Source organism: Polyodon spathula, chromosome 6 (assembly GCF_017654505.1).
Source record: "Polyodon spathula isolate WHYD16114869_AA chromosome 6, ASM1765450v1, whole genome shotgun sequence".
Taxonomy (NCBI): domain Eukaryota; kingdom Metazoa; phylum Chordata; class Actinopteri; order Acipenseriformes; family Polyodontidae; genus Polyodon; species Polyodon spathula.
Genome location: NC_054539.1, coordinates 37,536,418 through 37,553,069, shown reverse-complemented (window position 1 = coordinate 37,553,069; position 16,652 = coordinate 37,536,418). Strand labels below are relative to the sequence as shown.

At 36.9% G+C, this 16,652-nt stretch overlaps 1 long non-coding RNA gene across 1 annotated transcript in view; it reads left to right on the top strand.

Moving 5' to 3' along the window:
- Positions 1–12,271, top strand: part of LOC121317166 — a 67,055-nt gene extending 54,784 nt beyond the window's left edge. Inside the window, exon 4 of the long non-coding RNA XR_005950488.1 lies at positions 11,232–12,271. This is a non-coding gene — a long non-coding RNA (uncharacterized LOC121317166). The remainder of the gene's footprint in view (positions 1–11,231) is intronic.
- Positions 12,272–16,652: the final 4,381 nt, after the last annotated feature.

The window sequence follows — 16,652 nt, the reverse complement described above, 5'->3', positions numbered from 1 at the left end:
AAAGATGGTGACCAATATTAAAGCCTGCAGCTCTCCCTGTTTCAGAGCGGGTGTTTAGAGTTGTGAACGTGAGGGACAGGGTTGGAAAAGAAACGAAAGAGAAACGAAAGTAAAACTAAAAACAAGTGCCACGTGTATAGGAAGCATGGTGTTTGTTTAGTTTTTGTGTTTGTGATTTTTTTGTACAACCTTTTATTTTTGCTCTATGAGCAGTGTTTTGTGTTTTAATATTTATTAAATTTGTGTGTTAATAAACACAGCGCCACAGTGCGCTTTGCACCCAAAAACTGCCTGTGTGTAGTGTCTGACTCTGGCCTGACGTTATCGCCCCGTCTACCTTGTCACACGTGGTGTCCAAGTGAGATTTAGCACCTTCTGGACTCTGTCCAGAACAGGGTACTATAGGTGCAATTTTTCTTTTTTTTTTTTAAATATTTTTTGGAAGAAAGAAGGGGAAGGAAGCAGAGGCAGCAACAGCAGCTCCGGGAGGAATGCGAGAGGAGGTGGTGGTCACGGGATCCAACCCGACGGAGACCCCTGAACTGGGCAGCAGAACAGGAGCAGTGGAGGACTGAAGGGGCCCCCCTGTGCATCATGTGCAGATGGTTCGGGTATGACCGCGAGGACTGCCCGTACGAAGACCCACGGTTCTGAGAGGCCTGTTCAGAGTGGACGGTGTTCTGGTGCACCTTGAATGGTTTTGGCTGCTAGAACAGTAAACTCCATTACTGCCAAGACCCATATGGGAGGAGCCCGCACGTCCATCGCTCAAGTGGGAGGAGTCCAAATGTCCATCAACCAGATGGTGGGAGCACGAGTGTCCAGCACCCAGAAAGGGGAACCGGTGTGTCTACAGCTCAAGGGGGGGAGCCTGTGCATCCATAGCCCAAGAGAGTACTATGGAGACTGAAATGGCCAAGTTTTGTACATAACGTTTTGAAGAATAGTGCCTGTTACATTAAATACTAAAGGGGTATTTCAGCCACTATTGTGCAGTTTGACTTTAATTTTTTTGTATCATTTTTTCATAGCACAGTTTATACCATTTTTTTTTTAATAACATCACCCATTTTTTTATGATATCATGAAAAAAAAAACTTCCTCTCTACATTGCTTACTGCATAGTGTAATATTTCTTAATACTAATTTAAGTTTATCAGGTTATATTACAGTACATGACTGAGTGATGCATGCAGAGGGTACACAGCTTACAGTATTTTCAGCTTCTTTATGGTGAATTGGTTATATTTTATCAGTTATTTTTTAAAGCTTATTTTGTATTCAAACTGTGTACCGATTATGTATACATTTCAGAAGTATTTATTCATTGTTACTGAATCTGTCTTAATTTTTTTAATGTTTATGTGTAGGGAAAAAAAAAAAAAAAAAAAACTGAACCACAGGTCTGCTCCACCCAGACCTGCACTTTTTGTTTGTTGAGAATTTCACCCATAAGTACATTTAGTTATTATAGTGTACTATCAGTTACAACAATTATTTTACTACAGTACTTAATGCTTACCTGTTGGGAAATGTGGGGTCAGAAAATACTAAAACTATATGAGGCATTGCACCTTGAAAACATTTCCTATTTTGAAATGTTAACTGTTAACAGCAACAGCACAAAAGTGCACTAACAAAAAAAGCCAAACTTAATTTAACAGTAAAACAATAAGACCACAATTCTAAACACTAGCATTATTTTATCTGATCTCATTAGCAGCCTCTACACTCCAGATAAGCTGGACCAGCTTTTCAAGAACTGAGCAGAGAGCCAGAAACCTTTAGTACGTATGTCAGTTATTTGAGGCAAAGTAGTATAAACTGAAAGTCTGGTTAACTGAAATGAGGTGATGAGTAACACAGTATAAATGCAAGTGTGAAATTGTGTCAGCAACATTGGAAAACTGAAATTATAATATAACCTAGAATAAAACTTATAGGTACTCACAATGCAGTTTTTATTTTCAATGAGTATTTGGCACATTTTAAGTTAACTGAGATATAAATATTTCAATTGGAATAGTATATAAATAGTGACTCCATTGTGGCTATGCTATTGAATAGACATGAAGGATTGAATGTATTATATTCTCCAAAACTTAAGGATGTTTTTTTTTTTTCTTTTTTTTTACATTCAATGTATTCTCTAAGCTTCACAATTACCATTCTTTCTTCCTAATAATGTAATATGTTTATTTCTTTTGGAAAGTCTATTTAAGTACAGACCAGCCTTATAAAAGTTTACCATTGTAAAAATATAGCAAAGTGTATTAAAGCATTGTAAAGCCCAGATTATATGGTAAAGCATATTAAAAACATAACAAATCATGGGAAAATTGCAAAATTTCTGTACAAATTTACTGTGGTAAACATATACAAAGGTACATACAGTAGATGATGGTTACCCAAAAAACAGCATTAGATTTTAATTTCATTAGTTTTCAAGATAATAACGATGTATACTTGTGGTAGTAAAGAGGTAAATAAGTAGTGAGTAGTATCATTAGTCTGTGAAGGCATTTCTCACTTACTAACTTACTATCAATAAGGAGAATTCTAAATTACTACGTTACTACTACTGCATTAATAAAGAGAAATCTTTGGTTTTGAAAGCAAGTCAAATTTAAAGGGAAAGTCCCTAAAACAATATATTGTGTCAGGCATCATATGCAATAGTAGCATACATTATGCACTATCAGCATCACTCAGTGTTCTGAATTTGTTCTCCTTATATAATAATTTATGCCTATGATGCCTTACTGTGACACCCTGTATATTCTGTATCGCTGCTAAAATTAATAGTGGCTATTTTGGACATTTTGCTCAAACACAGGTGTTATCGGCAGTTTAATATTTACAATATAAACATGTTCTTTCTTTTCAGTAAAGTTCAATATTCCAGTGCTTTTGAAAGGAGATAAGTGCCAGATATTTTCTATGTTTATGTAATCAAAAGTCATGCTAATATGAATAGTTTAAATATTAACCAACTTTAGCTATGATAGCAAACAGCACCACTGCACATGAAACCAGTAGCCTACTTAAAAATGCATACTTTGTAACCGCGGTCCAAGTTATGGGTTACACATTCAGTTCTGATGCCTGCTTCACCTTTGGTACAGTGATATCAGGTAAAGCTAACTGGTTGTACACACTGGTTAATTGTAGCTTCTTGTAGCCCCTCTTTCAATGAGTTAATCTACTTATTTGCCACTTTTACCTTTCTTTCAGTAAGTCCGTTTTGGCTGGGGTCACAACTGTCTTTTGTATTGATGCATGTGAGGTAATCGAATGTACTTGTGCGCATTTTCACTGAAGCAGCACTGTCCGAGCATCAAGCAGTACTGCATCAGAGAAACCACACTTCTCCTTGGCCTTCTCTCTTCGTCAGTATTGTACCAACAGGGTACAACTGAATGATGTTAATTTGGGGACATATTCTCAACTGCCAATACAGTAGTCACATTTAATTTCTCACCAAATATATCTGCAAAATTACTTTTTTATTCCTGTTGAAATCTTTCATAATTTTCCAAGATTTTGTTAGATGTTCTATAAGAAAACCAAATGCAAGTCCAGTCACCATACAAAGTGCCCAAGCCTGTGATCAACTCTGTTTGAATTACAAAACAGTAATTAAGGGATGTCTTTTGACAGTCGTATGCCATAGTACAAACTCCATCAAATGCATCTATGCAAAAACATTCCGTCCGCAGTAAATTGATAAATGTTGGCTGTATGTATGAGCATTGAAATATAGTTTTATTTTATTAAAAAAAAAAAAAAAAAAAAAATGTTCCAAAGACCTATGACTAATGCTGCGATTTTGTCACAGAGGTCATGGTAATCATGAATTTGAATAAAGTCAGTGAAATCTTGGAAATGGATGTAAAAACACATTTGATTTAGCACTTCCTTTATTGCCTTTAAAAAAAGCAGAATGTCATGCACTGAAAAGACAATTCTGCGAATACCTGTAAATTGATTGTGTATGCACACAGCATTTATGTGCAGATATGTCAGCAAATTAAGTAGCTGAGCGAGCGAGCAAGCATGTAAATCGGTGACATCTAAAAATACCAAAAAAATTGTGAGAGATCTGCTTTCTATAAAGACAGAAGAACAAAAGCATCAGAGATCAGCAGTTTACCGACTTACAGAGGTTTACTTTACAACATGCTGTTTCTGAATCATGGAAAATCCTGGTTCATACTTCTGCACAGATGAATGCAATACGTCAGGTGTAGACATCTATAAAAGCTGTGCAGCCTCACTATTTGTTGAACGAAAGACGCATGGTGTTGCAGCCCTTTTTACTGTGCAAAGTGGTGGCAGCTGTTCATTCTTTAAATACAGACTGCATTCATGTAATTGGATACATTTACATTTAAGTAGATGTGCTGAGTCTGTACCTCTATACAAGAGGTTTAAGAAAAATCAAAAGCGACATCATTGGTACAGACATCCAAAAGGGTAGTATTTCAAACATTAATTAGAGAGATGTGGATATGTGAGTGACAACTTTTTTAGTGTTTTCTTTAGGTTATAATTGTAATGCAAATGTAGTTTATTGCCTAACGTGCAGGAATTCAGATTAATAAATATTGATTTATTTTCAATATTAATGTGTTTGCATTATTAAAGAACACAACAGTAGTAACCTAATCTTTTTTTGTACTGACAACGCATCTTGGGAATCACTTGTTCAGTTGATTGAAACTATACATTGTAATTTCTAATAATCTGCTGTGCTGAGCACATGTGTATGTACTGTACTGTATGTTTTTAATGATACTGAATTATGGTCCTAATTTAGTTTTTTTAGCCATGACATGCATGTTACATCTGTTTTTTGTTTGTTTCCTGTGCAGACATTTTGTCGTTGTTTTGTTTTGCAGAATGAATCTACCCCTATGTAAATGAGTTTTGTGATAAGATTGATCTCAATTTGGTTAAACTGTGCCTCCATTGACGACTGTCCTTATGCGCTTAAGACAGATGTCACTTTGTCCTTGTTTTATCAGATTCCGAACAACATTTAACCCTTTGTGAGTACAGCCCGTGATCTGTTTTGAAACAAACCATTATTAACTCAGTATGCAATGGCCAGCATTAACTATGACTGACAACACCCATTATCTCCCTGTGGAAAATCTGGTGCATTGTACAACTAAAATAAAATCACGGAACAGTTTGTACACTTTTTCAGTGATTTTATCCCTGTGTTTTTTTACCTTGTCAGAAACACTTCTATTTATGTAATCAATATTTAATCAGATTCATTATGTTGTAAATATTTGTGCATACCTATGGTTTTTATGGAAGTTCCATCTGGAAAATTAAGTGTTATACAAAATTAGGGGCCCGTTTTCCACAGTTGACAAATTGCCATGTGATACATTTACTGTTGTAATTTAGTATTGTTGTGTGCTATGCCAATTGAAGAAAATATAAGCCATATATATGTAATTTAATTGTAAACTAGTACAAAACGGTAAATGTACTTTAAGTAAACCAGAATCATGTACTGTATTCTGTATCAACAGCCTTACCTTCTAACGAATAATGTCATCATAACATCTGCACTGTGCAAATATACCAGCAAATGCTTATATCGTCAGCACAGTCTCAATTTCCCACTAAAAAGATGCATGAAACAAAATGCAGATGATTTTCCTGACAATTCATCATGGCTCTTCCTCAGGTGCACTGCTGATCTAATGTTAGTTATAAAAAGGTTACACTTACAGTTTATGATGGATGGATTTCTTTGTTGTTATGTTAGTCTTGTGGTCTGTTTAGTTTGTACTGTAGTTTGGGTTCAGTTTTCAATTTCCACATTCTAGTTAGATGTCAGTTGGGGAAGTAACTGATTGGATATTGACTAATTAAGTGTTCTGCAGCTCTAGAAGTCAACAAATGTTGTAAAATGGCTTGTTTGTAGCCGTGGATGTGTATGCTACTGATATACTAGACTGCTCTGTATTTCTTGAGATGTCTCAATTATGAAGTTTAATATGTGCATGTCATATAGTAGTAGAGAACAACAGAATAAAGGGAATTTTACTTTAAGTTAATATATTATTTGTATTTTAAATAGCAGAATATTACCAAAATATGTTACTAAAAAATAAGGTACCCTGTTATGAACAGGTATTTCAACTTGTCGTTTAGCAGTGTTTACAAACTTTGTTTTAAGTATTGAGGATGTGGGCTTATATACTGCCACATAAATAATACGCACCACGCTGATACTTTCATTAAATATAGTACAGAGTGTCAAGAAATAACCGACTGTGGTTTGAGAGGAAAGGAAATAATCCTTTTTTTCAATGTTCTGCTCAGAAAAAAGCTGGACTGGGGGTGGGGGTTTTGAAAATGTTTCAATTGTTTCAAGAAAATGTGTTTGATATGATGCCATTAAACTACTGTAACTGTCAACTATTTTTCTGAAATATTACTTGTATAGTTTGACCTTACATAGTGAGCTCACAGATTCATTAATCTGAAGTAATTCAATATTAATAATTTATAATAATTGCACTAAAATGACCATGTTTACTAGAAGTGCAATTTTAAATATGAAATTGAAGATAGCATTTAAATACTTCATTGTGAATCTCTGTCTTATCTTGTGGAACTGCAGAGAACTGAGAGTAAAAAGTTCATGAAATAAGTGAGACTTGGAAAGTCTGCTATTATAACATGTTTTAATTCTTAAAATTAAATAAAAAATAAGTTGTAAAAATGTTGATTGAAAGACAAGGCATGATGCTTAAGGAAATGTAACTCTTTATTGACAGCAATCCTGATCCCCAGTTTCACTGTCGGATCAGTATGAGGGACCGTTTCAGACAAAAGTGTGTAAATACGGCGTGAACGTGTTTTGACACACAAGGAAACATTTCTCCCCAGCTCTATGGCCCATAATCCTTTGAGACGAAACCAGGAGTGCGTTCAGTAGCAGAGCGCTCTCTCGTGGCGCCCCATAACATATTTTAGCAGTTATTGAACAGTCTGTTAGGAGCGAGCAGTTTCACAATAGCAGGTAATAGAGCACTGTGAATTAAAACAGTTGCTTTAAGTAAGTTTTGCACCTTTTTTTAATGTAATTACTACAACTGTATTTTTGCAAAAAAGTTGCTGACACTTGTTTTGGTTTAACATCTTGAGGCGCAAGTCAGATTTGTCAAATTATACAGTCTGTTTCCTTTTCTAATACAATCGTCACTTTAAAAAAATATCATCAGTTTTAAAAAGCTAAAATGACAACAAAAATAATACTTATCACACATGTGTTGGTCATACAAATCCATATTTGGAAAAATCCATTTGCAGCGACTGCACTTACATTGTAGGTTTGCCATTTTGAACATCCAGCGAGCCAGCTTTGAGCTTAACTTTTTAACAATTTGTTGTATCGTTATTTGAAAAAGACCTGTGTATGTATGATGTTATGTTAAGTTTTAAATGTGTTTTATGTGATTAGCCACATCTCCCTGTTGTCTGTCAGTTTCAGGCACCTGTCAAGTCAGTAGGTACTACAGATACTATAAAGGGATGATCATAGGTAAACAATTGGCTGGTGCATCTATGTTGAAGACTGCACAATGTATAGTTGTTTCAAAAGGAGCCGTCTCAAAAAGTATGGGCTTGGAGTGTATGAACAGAACTTTGAGCAGATATATACACCCAACTCCCCTGAAGCAGTTAATGGCAGTAGACAATGAAGACGGGTCCACATCCCAGCAGATCTATTAAAACTTTCAATGCCATTTTTGCTGTCCATAGTGGCCATTCCCTTATAAATGTTTACCACAGCAAATCTGCACAGTTTTTTTTTTTTTTTTAATTTCTATGGGCTCAGTGCTGTTTAATATTGAGATTTTACATCTGCATACCAGCTGTTTTTAGAAATGTACGCATATAGTTAAATCGTATAATCCCTCAAGTGTCAGCCACAAATCTGTATTAAAATCCTGCTGGAAATATTGTACAGTCTTAAATGATCAGTACCATAACAGTGCCTCAAAGTTATTACATGAGCTATTTTATATTACACACCAGACACTTTTACAAAGTCATAAACACATGAGTATGTACAAAAGCAACACCCATAGTGGTCAAGAGGCAGAAGCTATCAGGAGAATGTTGTGTACAGATGATGAGACTTCTAATACTTTGTGAAAGTGTTGTTAAGATATGCGTGAGTAGAATAACCTTTGTATACCACCCTTAACCACAAACTATTCTGTTGATTTAAACCATCTGTTGAACTGAAAACCATAAGAAACAGTTCTGAATCAACAAGAGCAGTATGTTGTTCAAATCACGGAAAGCAGAACCACGGATGAGTTTTTTTAAAATCATTTTAAATTACACAATCTGTTGTGTGGTATGTTACTCGAGTCTGCTGTAGATTTTTTTTTTCCTGATGTGACCTGTAGGTCCTCACTAAAACTTCTCAGTCAAGTCATGTTGTTTGAGTAAATAAACAAAGCAAAGGTGTCTTGCTTTTTTTCTTTCAGCAATTGTTTTACCAACAAACATTAATCCACACCAAGCTTTGAAAATAACCAGCCTGATTTTCCAAGGTTTAACATATTAAAAGCACTGAAAGGTATAACAAAACATTATGGAAGCATGGCAAATCATAGGTAAACATTGTAAAGCCCAGAGAGGTACGGTAAAGCACAGTTAAAAAAATAGAAAAAATTGGAATACTATGGTAAATGCCTAGTGTAAGCATGTGAAAACTGCCAAAATATCATGCAAATTTACCAGGGTACTTTCGTAAAGGTATTAAGGGCTAGTAGCCTACTGCACTTTGCAATTGTTTTTTTGTTACAATTTTCCAAATGAAGTAGTGCAACTTTCCAGTACTTGTATCTTTAGTCCAGTATAAAGTCAAATTTAATATAGCTGTGGTTACAGAACTATGGTCTTATAGAACCAAAGAGGTTATGCAGGCTTCACAATCCTCAAATTCTTGTGTTCTTTATTGCCTTACATAGCACAGTAAAGCCTTCTGGGTATTCTGTTATATTAGATATACAGCTCATCTTCCAGTTTGTGCATATTCTCTTGTGTATAAGTTAGTTTTGGCTGTAGATAACACAGCCTCCCTCTTGAATGCCTCTGTGTCACTATGTACCAAATAGGCAAACACATTATATTAAAAGGATACAAATTAATTGACCAAATATACAAATCTTAGAGCTTAATATTAGAACGACAGAACTAAGGGTATGGATTTACCGCAAATGCAGTTGGATATTTGATCATTTTACCCCTAAAACGTGGTTTTCTTCAATTGTGGCTACAAATACTGTAAGTTTCTTGTAAGTTGTACATTAGTCATGGAGAACTACACATTTCAGCACATGCTTTTCATTTATGGACCATGTCTAAAGAACATCCACTGTTTATTTTATTTTTTTTAAAAAGTGGCTAACAGATAATAAGTTGCTTGATTCAATTTTCCAAGTTAAAAATATTCTTATTGCTGATTCATACTAACCTGCTAACCTCCTAACCTCCCACAGCCTACACTAACTCTCTCCAGTCCTATGCAGAAATAATAAAGCTACAGAACCTACTTTAAAAACCACCCTTCAGAATATGAAATAACACTTCACAGTTTAATGTCTGCAGTAACATATGGTGATGCAGCAAACCTGCCCAGAGAATTGTACAGTGTTTTGTAAGTAGTGATCCGGGGTTTAAAAAATTATCACTAAGGATCACCGTTAAATTAAGAACAGGAAGTACAATTTGTATTTTACAGAATTTGTCACCTTATGCCTTATACAAGTTTACCGTGGTATTTTTTCACTTTTACCATGCTTTTTCCATGGTAATGCCACATATTAATTTATCCTGGTTTGCCATGTTTATTAATATGCTTTACCATACCTTTACATTGCTTTCCTGTGCTTTACCATGCTTTCGCTATGCTTTATTACGCTTTGCTATGCTTTTACTGTGATAAACTTTTATAAGTATTGTTCTGATACAGTAAACGGAATGAGTCTTAGTTTTCAGTCTAGTTTACCATGAGGTATTAATGTATACATGTAACAGTGGTTGTTAGAGGGTGTGGGTTATCCGCTGACAGACACGAGAGACATACGGAAATGGTTTTGAGAACGGCTCTCCGGCAGACAGTTTTTATTTATATAAATACAACAGAGAAATCACATGATGCTACCAGCTTTTAAAGATTTCACTAAGTAGTGTAGACTCTCTGAGTCCTGAGGCCTTGCAGTAGTCCCGGTGTATTAACTGGACCCTTTTATATTGAGACACCCCCACCTGCTGGTTAGGGATCTGCAGCTGGCCTATCACCAGCTGCTCTCTCCACAACCAAACACAGCAGGTAGAATGCCCCAGATGGAGTGTCCAGTTCTCAAAATTATTAACACAAACTATTACAATTTCAAAAATGAAAACAAAAAAAAACACTTCAGCCTTGCCACAATACAACATATTGTTTTCTGTTAGAGGAATCCCTGAGAAACCTGAAAAATCACTGTTGTGGACCTAAGAAGTGGTCTAGGCTCTGAGATATTGCCTAATTTATAGGACCCCCCCCCCCCCCCCCCCCCCCCCCCCCCCCCCCCCCCCCCCCCCCCCCCCACCACCCCCCACCCTGTGTGACATTACCACCTGTAATGGTCGGTATGTCGTCTGCAGACATATGGTTTATAAGTTTTTACATATATTTGCATACCTGGTATCATTTGTCTTCACAAGGATAAGCCTTTTCTATGACGTAAGTAAAATGTTATCTTTTCAGAACATTTCAACAGCATTTTACACATTTTGCCTTACAATAGCCATTTTTGGTTTTTTTGTTGTTCTAAATTTTTTAATAATATACATAACTTTTTTAATTATTTTCAATTTCTCATAGTTTTCAAATGTGTTACATGTGGAAAAGATGTTGGTCACCTCTTCATTGTACAGTAATCGTAAAACGTTTGCTTCCCAACAAAACAGACTTTATTCACAGTATAAAGAGCTGCGAAAAGACTAATAGTGACAGATCCAACATGCATTAAATAAAAGCTTTGGAAATGTCAATGGGAACAAAAGGTATTTTCATTTGAATACAAGTAATTTACTATATCAGAGAGTTCAACTTAAACCCTTTAATGCCTGAGATAGAAGTACTGATCTTTACTTATGTGCTGCAAAAGTGAAAATGATTTACCTTGTCCTTTCAGGTTCCCTGAAGATAGCAGACCAAGGACTTGAGGAGTAGCTGTGGAATATATAAATATATAAATGGTCATTTGAACACCCAGTTGTGTGAAAGGCATTGTCAAGGTAAGTACTGTAATCGGAAACAGCTTTCTCAATTTAGCACCGAGTCTGTCCCACAATAGCAGTCATTCCGATTGGATGTGCAGCTAGTCCCATACCTATACAAACAGAATGTTGTAAGTGAGTCATTCTACACGTTTAATCAAATCTGAAACTGTTAGGCTACCAAGTAGCTTCAGCCCTGCAATATAAATCATGAACTGTTTAATATAAATATTTATGTGCTTGGCCCCTGAGTCAATGGAGAAAAAAAGGTCAGTAAATTTCACAAAAGTAACAAAGCAAAAACAAATTGAATTATAGTGGTATGTTGATAATGATTGCATAGAAATGTGGTCAGATGCTTGCATTGTTACAGCTTGTAAAAGTAACTGAAAGCTCTGGAGCAAGTGTTTCCTGTTTGTGTCATGGTCCACACCAGCATGTTGAGTTTTGTATTTTTTTTAAAACTAATTATAGCAGTTTTCTTCAAAACATAAGTCAGAAACAGTAGCTAGTGCTGCTTTGTGTCAGCAGGCACAGATTTATCACAGCTGAGTAACTCCTGTACACTGGAAGCCAGATTTTTTTCTGTTTCAAAAACAAAAGGTAGCACATAAAGTAGCTCTTAAATGTATGTATTTATTTAAAGTCTGGTATAAAGCACTTATAAGCTTATTAAACCAGTCAATTTATTCTTCTATTTCTATTTTGAATTGAGGTTCATAATTGTGATCATAACCTTATCAGGACAGTCACTTGAGGTAAGAAAACCAGGCTCATTCAGAAGGAGCATGCTTCTGACTTGTATAGGCATGTGTAAACTTGAAGTGGAAAGATTTTATCTGAAAGCCATGGCAACACACCAGACTTTATGTCTGTATGGGTCAAACCTGTAGGGGTCAGATCAGTTTAGTATTCACTACAGACTATAAAGAGGTGTGGAATAAAGGGAAATGACAAAACAGATTAGTTCTTCAGTATAGCAGTTTTTGCTTTGTAACAAAGTATAATAGCCTGAATGTGTGTTTATGCTATCTCTGATGTGTTCAAATATTTTGTATATATTCAATAAAAGTAGTGTTTTTTCCTAAATTGTTGTCTCTCTTTCTTTGGAATTCCTCAAAAACTCAATGGCCAGCTTGTCCAGCAAAATTGGTATTACTCCTATATATTGTGCTATTGTGGCCATTGTATGTGGCACACTGAAAAACTGCTTACACAGGTGATGAAAATTGGTTAGGAAATGATGTAGCACTTTATTGAGTGTCAGGATCAGGGAATATGTGAAGAAACCTGTCACACTCACCTTTTAGGTCATGGGGAAGTTTTTCATTGTACTGATTTTGGTAGCTCTATTTATTTATTTTTTAATTACAGGTGAGTGATGTATGCTTCTAACATACAGTGTACTTATTAACGTTAAATAAGTTAACAGGTGTGGCCCAGCTTCTCCAATCTGACCTTCAAGAGTTCTCTTTTTACATGAAGCAGACTCATCAAACCACACAGTTCCCTGTTTTCTCTTTCTTTTTGCTATTCATTAAAATGTTCAAGCACAAAGGGTTCACTGTACAGAAAAATAAATCACAGTATATTATCAGAACTGCATATCTTACAGTATAACAGTATAGCAGTATACTTAATGATATTAAGCTAAATAAGGTACTGTACATTGTGTTATAAAACTAATAAAATAATTCCATAAATGAGGCTGGTATCTCAAAATAAATGTACAGAAAGGCCACGAAAAAATTGGTTCTACCAGCATTTATTTTTAGTAATTTAACCACAGGATCTTTAATGTCCACAATTTAAATGGCAAAGGCTTATTATTCTCCCTTCATACCCTAGGGCCACAAATGTGGTCATGTCACTATTTTCTGCATGTTTTTATGTTTTGTTTTATATAATATAATTTACCATAAGAGTTACCATATCAGCATAATAATTCAGGAGTAATAATTCCCTTTCAAGTACGAAATGTAACCATTACCAAATGGGTGTTTACCTCCTAAAGACCCAGAAACCTGAATAAGATATAACAAAGCTGCTCACCGAGTCTGTGATGCAGTTATTGCCCACACCCGAGGGCATAAAGGGATTGTACACACACATCTCAGTGCCATTTTTCCTTTCAAGACTGACCTTACAGGAGAGCCTGGTACCGTATCAGATAAGTAGTTGTTTCTTGTGAAACTTCAATAAGTTCAACAGTCAAGCACAAAGGCAAAAGCCTCAGGTTAAGCCTCAAGCAAAGAAGCACCTCAGACACCTGGCTGCTCAATACTGTACAGACCGACTATTCTCTGCAATTCCAACACGCTTCTTTCAGGACATGACTACAACGACAGTTGCAGACTCACGAGACACAATGGTGTTGTCTCAGGTGGTGACAGTCTTACTATGAAGCAGGCTATTTGCACAGTTCATTCTCTTCATTTGGAAGAAGAGTTTTACTCCAGATACTTCCTGGTGCCCAAGCGGAATGGTGACCAGTCCTCAACCACAGACAGGTCAATCTGAGTCGACGGAAGTTCAAAATGTTGTCTATGCAGCAGCTGTTGCAGTCAGTAAGGCCAGGTGACTGGTTCATGGTGGACTTAAAAGACGCTTATTTTCAGATCCCCATAAGACCAGGGCACAGGTGGTACCTCATGATTGCTTTCCAAGGGATAGCGTACAAGTTTCAGGTACTGCCATTCGGCCTCTCTCTATCTCTCGTGCCTTTCCAAAGTGCATGTAGGCTATTCTGGCCCCACTGAGACTCAGAGGTAACAGAGTACTTAATTACCTGAATGACTGGTTCATTTGTCTTCCAGTGCAGGCAGTGGCTCACACGGAACTCATCACAGACCACCTTCATTGGATGGGCCTGTCATTGAACCATGCAAAGAGCCAGCTCACACCCTCACAGATAGCCTCCTATTTAGGAGTGTGCATGGACTCCAGGTCCATGCTGTCTACACTGTCGGATGACAGAGTGCAGAGAATAGCCACTTGTCTGAAGCTTTTTCAGCTCAACAAAAAGCTCACAGTAGTGACGTTTTAGAGGCTTCTGGGCGTGATGGCAGCAGCTTCCCAGACACTTCCTTTTTGGTCTTCTGCACATGCATTCTCTCCAAGCTTGGTTCAACAGCAGGGTTTTCAGCATGCATTTAACTCAGGGCGTCTGTTGACAGTGTCTCTGCGCTGGACAAGCCTGCTCACCTGTACTTAGGCGTAGTGCTGGGCAGCGTTACCAGATGCGTCCAGCCTCGGCTGGGGCGTCGTGTGGAACGGCAGGGGAGCGCAAGGAGTATGGAAACCCCCTTGGCAGGGTCTCCATATAAATATCTTGGAACTGCAGGCAGTGTTTCTAGCTTTTTTTTACAGGTTCAGGGGAGACGTGTGCTTGTTCGGACCGATAATACTACCGTGGTGGCTTACATAAACCACCAGGGTGGCCTCCATCGGGTAGCATGCAAACTGGTGCTTTGGGCACACCATCACCTTCTCTCACTGCGGGGTTACGAATTGGGCAACAGACATCCTTTCAAAGGAAGTCCCCAGTACCTCAGAATGGAGGCTTCACCCAGATGTGGTGAGATCCATTTGGCAATGATTTGGGAGAGCACAGATGTACCTTTTTGCCTCCCAAGAATCAACCCATTGTCCCCTCTGGTAAGGTCACGCTGGCAAGAGATGCTTTGGCAGCTTCTGTATTCCTTTCCACCACTCGCCATGCTTTCGCTGTGCCTGGAAAAGATCAGGCAGGACTGGGCCAGGGTGCTGTAAGTAGCCCCTTTTTGGCTTAGGAGACTGGTTTTCAACCTTAATATAGCTCCTGAACGGCCAGCCGTAGAGCTTGCCGAAATGCCACAATCTGCTCAGTCAGGCACAGGGGACATTGTGGCATCCTGCCCCTTAAAGCCCACAGCTCTGGGTCTGGCCCCTGAATGGTATTATTTGAGACGTCTGGCACTAGTGTTAAGGGCGGCTTCCGAGTTGACCCTTACAACACAGGCATAGAGGTGAGTTTCTCCTTCAATTTTTTAGCCCTGGTTACTTGTTACTGGGGTTGCGAATGGTTACATTTCTATTTCAGGGAACCAGGGTTATGATAATAACTTAACTTTTTATTGAATATGTACAGATTAAAAGGGCAGCTAATTTATTAATTATACAATACATATAGATAACAAAATCTTCCTGGTTAAAACACATGCATACATTATACAGAGAAAGACATTGGCTGGATTTTGTTTAACTTCTATAATTTAAAGTAACTGGTATAAGTATTATGTGATAAAAAGTATGTTATTAGTATAGCATAGTGTAATGGTATATACATATGACGTTTATGATGTGGCTTGACAGTGATATGCAAACAGCCTGATTATTGGAGTATAAATAACTTGCCCTTTAAGGTAGTATTTTTTACCTTTGTTTAAATTATATGGGATTTGTAATTGGCACATTGCATCACCTGGTGGACAAATATTGTAATGCTACTATATGTAGCATTGTATTTAAAAAAGCTGTATACTGTAGCTTAAATTCTAGTTAGTAAAAAACAAGCAAAGAACAAAAAGGTCTTAAGAACAACAATAAGAGGACCAATGATGATGTTACGAGACTGGGTTTGTAAACCTTGGTTACTCATAATCTAATCAGGGCTATTACAGGGTTTTAAAATGTTGGATGAAGGGATTGTATTGCTCATTCGCGTAAAAAAAACATCCTGGAAAGACCATCCAGTATCAAGGTTAAGGAAAGTTTGTTTGCATGCCTTACTTTTAGGAAGTATTACACTTCATAGGCCATTCAACCTTAGAGAAAGAAATTGTCCCCACCCTTCAATGTCTTCTGTTTTGTTTATAACCAACCAGCTGCTTCCCCAAATGACTGTCATGTTTTGACCATGGAAACACTCCTGAGGTGAAATGACCTAGCAAGTGAAGTGAAATGGGCTGCCTGAGAGTAACATCTTTATTCCACCAAGTATGGTTCCTTATAATAAGTTCTTAATATGAATATGCATAAAACATCAGCTTCTATAAAAACTGTACATATATGGAAGTGCACAACATTTACAAAAATGTGTTTAGCTATAACATTTTTCAACTGGCTTATTGATACATATACATATTTGTTGTGGTTATTATTTAAGCACTAGAACCCGAAGAAGAGGGCTTTACATTCTTGGAAGGTCTGCCTCCTAATGTCGAGGGCATTTAACATAAAGAGAAGGGGCTTGCCAGATGGTAAAGCCCTCTTTTGAGAGTTCTGTTGCTATTAGAAGGTCACTATATAGAATATGTAAAAGTATGCAGATACCTGGGTTTTTGAAATAGATGAGA